This window comes from Saccostrea cucullata, unplaced genomic scaffold, assembly GCF_032062105.1.
Source record: "Saccostrea cucullata isolate Sc308-1 unplaced genomic scaffold, CSIRO_AGI_Scuc_v1 ctg13427, whole genome shotgun sequence".
NCBI lineage: Eukaryota > Metazoa > Mollusca > Bivalvia > Ostreida > Ostreidae > Saccostrea > Saccostrea cuccullata.
The window spans coordinates 1,615-8,687 of record NW_026920750.1 but is presented as its reverse complement, the minus strand read 5'-3'; the positions used below and the strand labels follow the sequence as shown (position 1 = coordinate 8,687).

The 7,073-nt window shown below is 34.5% G+C and overlaps 1 long non-coding RNA gene across 1 annotated transcript; it reads left to right on the top strand.

Annotated features, from left to right (window-relative positions):
• Positions 1-2,811: 2,811 nt before the first annotated feature.
• LOC134256858 (uncharacterized) lies at positions 2,812-3,983 on the top strand. The gene is made up of 3 exons (XR_009989803.1): positions 2,812-2,934; positions 3,586-3,707; positions 3,789-3,983. It is a non-coding gene; the product is annotated as an uncharacterized LOC134256858 (long non-coding RNA).
• Positions 3,984-7,073: the final 3,090 nt, after the last annotated feature.

Sequence of the window (7,073 nt, the reverse complement as noted above, 5' to 3'; positions counted from 1 at the left end):
TTGAGAAACACCCCCCCCCTCTTAATTCAACTTCTTTGTTATTATTATTTCATTATTATTATTATCCCTGTATTGATAAGCTGAAATTAAATGGTTATTTATTTATTTATTTTTTATTTCTTATATGTAACATTGGACTTGAGTTATAAAGTCTGAACCCCTGAGCAAAACCATGCACTCAACAATTTGTTGCTACAGGTTTGTTTAGATAACGATCAGCTTCGGATCAAGGTCACTCTTTATAGAGGAATTCTAATTGGTATGTTTCCTACAGCCAAAATATTTTTAGCCATTCTCCTTGTATTTTTGGGTGTGGGACTGAAGTTTTTTGGTAGTAGTTTGGTGGAGCTTGATGTCTTGTATATGGATTTCTACATAGTAAACTTAAATTATTGTGGTTGCATGGGCTGGGTTCGAAAGGAGTATAGCTGCGTTCGAATGAGCTACTCACTGGTATGTTATTTAGCTGGGCTCTTAATTTGACAATTGCATTGTATGACTGGGTGCATAGTGCGCATGTACTAACACAGATTTGACTGCAGAACCCCTTAAAATTGAAATCAATGCACCTTTTTGTTTGAGAGCGCGCGTTAAGTCTTGAGAAATTCCAGCCGATAACTAGGATTCATGTATAACAACCACAGTTCTAAATCAACTAAGGCCCAAGAACTATAGGGGGATCTATAGATTTCCGAAGATGATAATGCGTGACATATTCAAACCCCAAGCGGACTGTGTGGACAAACATAGGATATCTATTACTTTATATGGATGGGCAGATATGTAAATAGATGCAAACATGAGCATGATATCCGTCCATTTTTCAATTGGAAATATTTTTTGAGACATTTTCCTTTGTTGCAATTTCTCCTGTGCACTTAGGGTTAGTTTTTTAATCACCCCCCCCCTCCCCCCTGTTTGAGTGGAAGCAGAGACTGTAATTCTACAAGCTGGAAACCTGTAGACACCAGTTTGAAAGTTGGTGTTATCATAAGTGATATAAAGTAACAGTTTACTTTTTGTAAGAAATAGTAATATGCTTACCTGTATTGTTCTTATTAATTTTTATTTAAGTTAAATAAATAGTCATCAGTTACAAAGAAATGAAGCTGAGCAGAGTCAAATAATCATAGATTCGCATGAAATAGAGTTATCAAATTATTATCAATTAGGCCTACATGATATAATTCGATTACTAAAATACTTTAAATTTTTTACACTTAGGACAAAGATGGCGGCTAGCACATGGTGATGCAAATAGCCAAATTGAAATGCATCTGACCTGATCTAAAACCTTTGTTATCGAATCGATACGTAAACAATACGAATTCATAAAAATAGTAATAGCAATTAAACTTTTAAGGCAAGAATTTATTTCTAAAATCTACATTTAGCCATTGTTTTCTCAAATTTGATTAACACCAACCTTGCAACTAGCGTGTAACCGGCAAAGAGAGAGTTTGCAGCACGAGCGCCTTTCTTTATATAATTGAAAGTTAGATAACTCGTGCCGAAACAAGGAGAGATAACTGCGCCAAAAAATATTGCGCTGCCAAGATAAAAGCATCTTATTCGCATATGGGCGAGATAGATGCAATATTAATTCAAATTAATTTATACTTGGTAAAACGATTATATTTATACATATATACATAAATTTGTTTATCAACCTGTCATTTCTGTACATGTATTTACTTAAAATGAAATGTGTGTGGTCCAGAGAATGTAAGTAACGTTGGGACCCCTCTCTCGAGATTCATTCGTTATGATGGTTACCCTTAACGAAATATTTCAAAGTAATGTTATTAAACAGGGAATTTAATGCACTCATTTGACCACACCCACTCCAACATATTTATAACAAAGTAATACTATTTATACTTGTTGGTCTAATTTTCTCCTCTCTGAAGTATGTAAAATCTTTTCTCTTCTTTTACACCTTTCAATATATGTTTTACCTGTAAATAATGATAATGTATATACTTTTAATTAATAAAATATATTGTTGTTGAAATACTTATTTGAAAAAGGTTATGTTTTGCTTGATACTTCAATTTTTTACAACAAAGAGCTTATCTCTCAAGAAATTTAAAGATAAAGCTGATCTACTTTCTTTTCAGTTGCCATGTACCTGTGTTAATACATGCAATACGGGAGATAATCGACGCTGTAAACTTGTAGTGGATAAAAAAAATCTTTAAGTGTCAGTAAGAATTTCCGGCGTTTTATTCCAAGATTAATCCCATGAAAATCTATTGTTACTTATATTTTTTGGAAACAAATCCACAGAGGAATTGATGTTATTTTAATTCCCATTTGAGATTATTTCATTCATACATGGAGACGTCGCCATGTATATTAAAAATAAATCGACAAAAAACCCGTTTCGCATATATATACTTATTAACATCTAGTGATATTTATTTATATTCTTTCTTCGATTTTATGGGTATTATAGCTATACATCTAAACCAAACTGAACTGCTCCCCGGTGCGCCGTAACGTCATTAAATGTCGCCTTTTATCGTGTATTGTATTTACCTCTTTCCCATTTCGAATATTCGGGAAACTATGAAAAATTAAGCAAATGCCTTGAAATTTTCTAAAAGAGGACTCAATATCTCCAAAAAACATCTCATCTATTTGATACTTTAATTTCGAAATAATACATGTATTTTCCCTATAAAAGCCATGATTATAAAATCATTTGCTATGACCAGGAAAAACTTAATATGTTAAGAGTCACGAAGTAAGGCATTGTTCCTAACTTCGTGGGTTCGAATCCCATTGTGTCGAGTATAGGACAATATTCTAAGTTAAGTCTCGCGAGATGTGACTATATTTAAATCACTCGAGTGGCGGCTGTCGGTCCGTGCAGTCGTAGTTTTCTGCCTCGCTGCCCAACAGTTTTTGTTAGCTGTAGCGTCGTCATATGTAAGTATATTTACTTTATTTGTAATACTAGCTTGGTGCTAGTATATATTTTGGTGAAACAGTTGGTAGGTTCGGCCGAGAACTGTTGTTTTTAGTGGACCGGGGGTCCATTTTATAATGTGAATTTAAATTGATAATTTGCTTTCGGGAACCTTGGAGGTTCATACAGTTTTAGGAGTAAGATTCGATGGACCGGGGGTCCGTTATTTTATGTAGAGATAATGGAATTTTCTTTATAATTGATTTGCATGGTTTTAATCTGGATATGTGTGAGCTGTTGTTATATGAATGTAATTCAAACAGCTGTAGAATGCGAGGAGCATTTTATTATGTGGGATTTTGTTGGACATTTTCCATCGGACTCAATTATTAGTGATTTTGATAGTAAAATTTGTGAATACATGTTTGCTATTCTTGAAATTTTGTTTTGGACTGTGTTATTTATACCTGTCGGTAAACTAATTTTGTCCGGCGAGTGGTGTTCACCGGCGTGTGACGAGGTATTACAAGGTGTAAAATCTCGTGCGTGTTTGGTTTAAGTGTACAGTGAGTCTATGTATATTGAGAATTCGTGATATTTACTAGTGTAAGGAAAATAAAATCTTTTTAAGTATTGGGAATGTTTAAATATTATATTTTTGACGTTTTTAGAGCGAAGTAAGAATGGCTGTGGTGCTAAAACCCAGGACCAGTTTAATTGGAAAAAGTTTGGTGCCAGTAGTTTTGAAGTTGAAAGCTTCAGATGGTAATTCGGAGGATTTGACGTTGGCCAGGTGAGCAATATATTATAATGCATGCCTTCATGATATAAATTAAAAAAAAAAAAAAAAATAGGAATTTTTATGTGTTTACAGGTTGAAAAGAGGATATCCTTTAGAGGATTACTCATTGGCTGACCTCAGAACAGAGTTTGAAAAATTGACAGGAGAGTCAGTCAAGGATATTCTGATGTTGGCAGGAAAGGAGGATAATATTGAGACTGTAAGAATCCTCATGAGTTACACTATTGAACATGCCAATACGGTAGGGGCTCCTAGGGGCCAGGTACTAGAGGCAACTGCTACTGCTTCTCCCTCACGTGACAATGCTTCTGGCTCTTCAAGTAGTACGGTAACTGCCCAAAGGGATCAACCCTCGGGATCTTCGAGTGGTAACTCTCAAGGTATATCTTTATCTATCTGGTTTTGTCGTGTTTATGTAATAAATAGGAATTTAATTTGAGAACTGGTTTTATATTAAGTCAACAGGTTTTCTTATACAATATACATGTTTGAATGTATATATGACTTTTGTGTAGATATGGCTGGCAAGAAAGATGGAGAAGGACTGGAGGATCAACTTAATAGTATGAAAGAGAATCTTAAAGCGTTGAAGAGTAGACGAGATGACTTACAGGTAGATGATGCTCTGTCAAGTGTGAGAAGTCTAGCAAGTCGTCCCAATTTGACATCACATAATGTTTTGATGGCAGCGATTGAAACATTGATTGAAGTAGCTAATAAGGCAAATCACAAAGATGCTTCACTCTTTAGCAAATCGTATGCAAATTGTAAAAGGTATGAGGATAACGAAGATTTTTGTGGGTTGGTTTTAAAATTGTTTGGGACACAGGAGGATAAAAAGATAGCAGTAGTTGTAGCTGACTGGGCAAAATGTAAAAAGTACGAAGAATCTGAAAAAAGTAGGTTGAAGCAAAAAGAGAACGTAGCCTCATCGGGTAGTCCCTACCAATCACTTTCTTGGAAATAAACTTGACCATTAAATTGTGCTAGGAAACTTACGCATATATCTTAAATTGCTTCGTTTCATTGTTTTACATAATATGATGGTGAGGCTTAGACACCCCCGGGTTGAATCATACAAGCTCCTAACAAATTTGTAAGAAAAATTGAGCTTCCGTAACAATGGCTATAACTGCCGTAGAACTAATAATTAATGTTCCTACGGAATGGACGTCCATTTGATACATTTTCCAAGAGGTATTCTAATCAGCATTTGTATTGTGTCAATTTCTCAGCCTACAAGACAGCGAGTGGGATAAACCGTTTTGTCATCAGTTAAGGGGAACCCCCAGTTGAATACAAACCCCTTGTAACGTTTGCATTAATTTAAAAATGACTCCCTTTCCTCCCCTGCAAGTATGAAATCATCTAAGTAATATATATATATATATATATATATATATATATATATATATATATATATATATATATATATATATATACCCTCAACTTTGAATCCTAAAAGGTCAAAATCCCCAGGGAACGTATGTAGAAGCCTAAATGCTGATTCAATATCCACTTTTACAAAAATATGCACCTTCACCAACCTTTTTATGACTAACAAAGGATGTATAATGACTGTGGACTTACTATGGTTTATACAGTGATTTTCACTGCTGTCTGCAGGATATGAAAGGTGCGTTATCAATCGCCATCCAGAGCTATCTTTCTTTCGTACCACTTCCACTGGAGATACTCTGAGGTAACATTTGAGAAACATCCCCCCCCCTCTTAATTCAACTTCTTTGTTATTATTATTTCATGATTATTTTTATCCCTGTATTGATAAGCTGAAATTAAATGGTTATTTATTTATTTATTTATTTTTTATTTTTTATATGTAACATTGGACTTGAGTTATAAAGTCTGAACCCCTGATCAAAACCATGCACTCAACAATTTGTTGCTACAGGTTTGTTTAGATAACGATCAGCTTCGGATCAAGGTCACTCTTTATAGAGGAATTCTAATTGGTATGTTTCCTACAGCCAAAATATTTTTAGCCATTCTCCTTGTATTTTTGGGTGTGGGACTGAAGTTTTTTTGTTAGTAGTTTGGTGGAGCTTGATGTCTTGTATATGGATTTCTACATAGTAAACTTAAATTATTGTGGTTGCATGGGCTGGGTTCGAAAGGAGTATAGCTGCGTTCGAATGAGCTACTCACTAGTTGTTATTTAGCTGGGCTCTTAATTTGACAATTGCATTGTATGACTGGGTGCATAGTGCGCATGTACTAACACAGATTTGACTGCAGAACCCCTTAAAATTGAAATCAATGCACCTTTTTGTTTGAGAGCGCGCGTTAAGTCTTGAGAAATTCCAGCCGATAACTAGGATTCATGTATAACAACCACAGTTCTAAATCAACTAAGGCCCAAGAACTATAGGGGGATCTATAGATTTCCGAAGATGATAATGCGTGACATATTCAAACCCCAAGCGAACTGTGTGGACAAACATAGGATATCTATTACTTTATGTGGATGGGCAGATATGTAAATAGATGCAAACATGAGCATGATATCCGTCCATTTTTCAATTGGAAATATTTTTTGAGACATTTTCCTTTGTTGCAATTTCTCCTGTGCACTTAGGGTTAGTTTTTTAATCACCCCCCCCCTCCCCCTGTTTGAGTGGAAGCAGAGACTGTAATTCTACAAGCTGGAAACCTGTAGACACCAGTTTGAAAGTTGGTGTTATCATAAGTGATATAAAGTAACAGTTTACTGTTTGTAAGAAATAGTAATATGCTTACCTGTATTGTTCTTATTAATTTTTATTTAAGTTAAATAAATAGTCATCAGTTACAAAGAAATGAAGTTGAGCAGAGTCAAATAATCATAGATTCGCATGAAATAGAGTTATCAAATTATTATCAATTAGGCCTACATGATATAATTCGATTACTAAAATACTTTAAATTTTTTACACTTAGGACAAAGATGGCGGCTAGCACATGGTGATGCAAATAGCCAAATTGAAATGCATCTGACCTGATCTAAAACCTTTGTTATCGAATCGATACGTAAACAATACGAATTCATAAAAATAGTAATAGCAATTAAACTTTTAAGGCAAGAATTTATTTCTAAAATCTACATTTAGCCATTGTTTTCTCAAATTTGATTAACACCAACCTTGCAACTAGCGTGTAACCGGCAAAGAGAGAGTTTGCAGCACGAGCATCCTTCTTTATATAATTGAAAGTTAGATAACTCGTGCCGAAACAAGGAGAGATAACTGCGCCAAAAAATATTGCGCTGCCAAGATAAAAGCATCTTATTCGCATATGGGCGAGATAGATGCAATATTAATTCAAATTAATTTATACTTGGTAAAACGATTATATTTATAC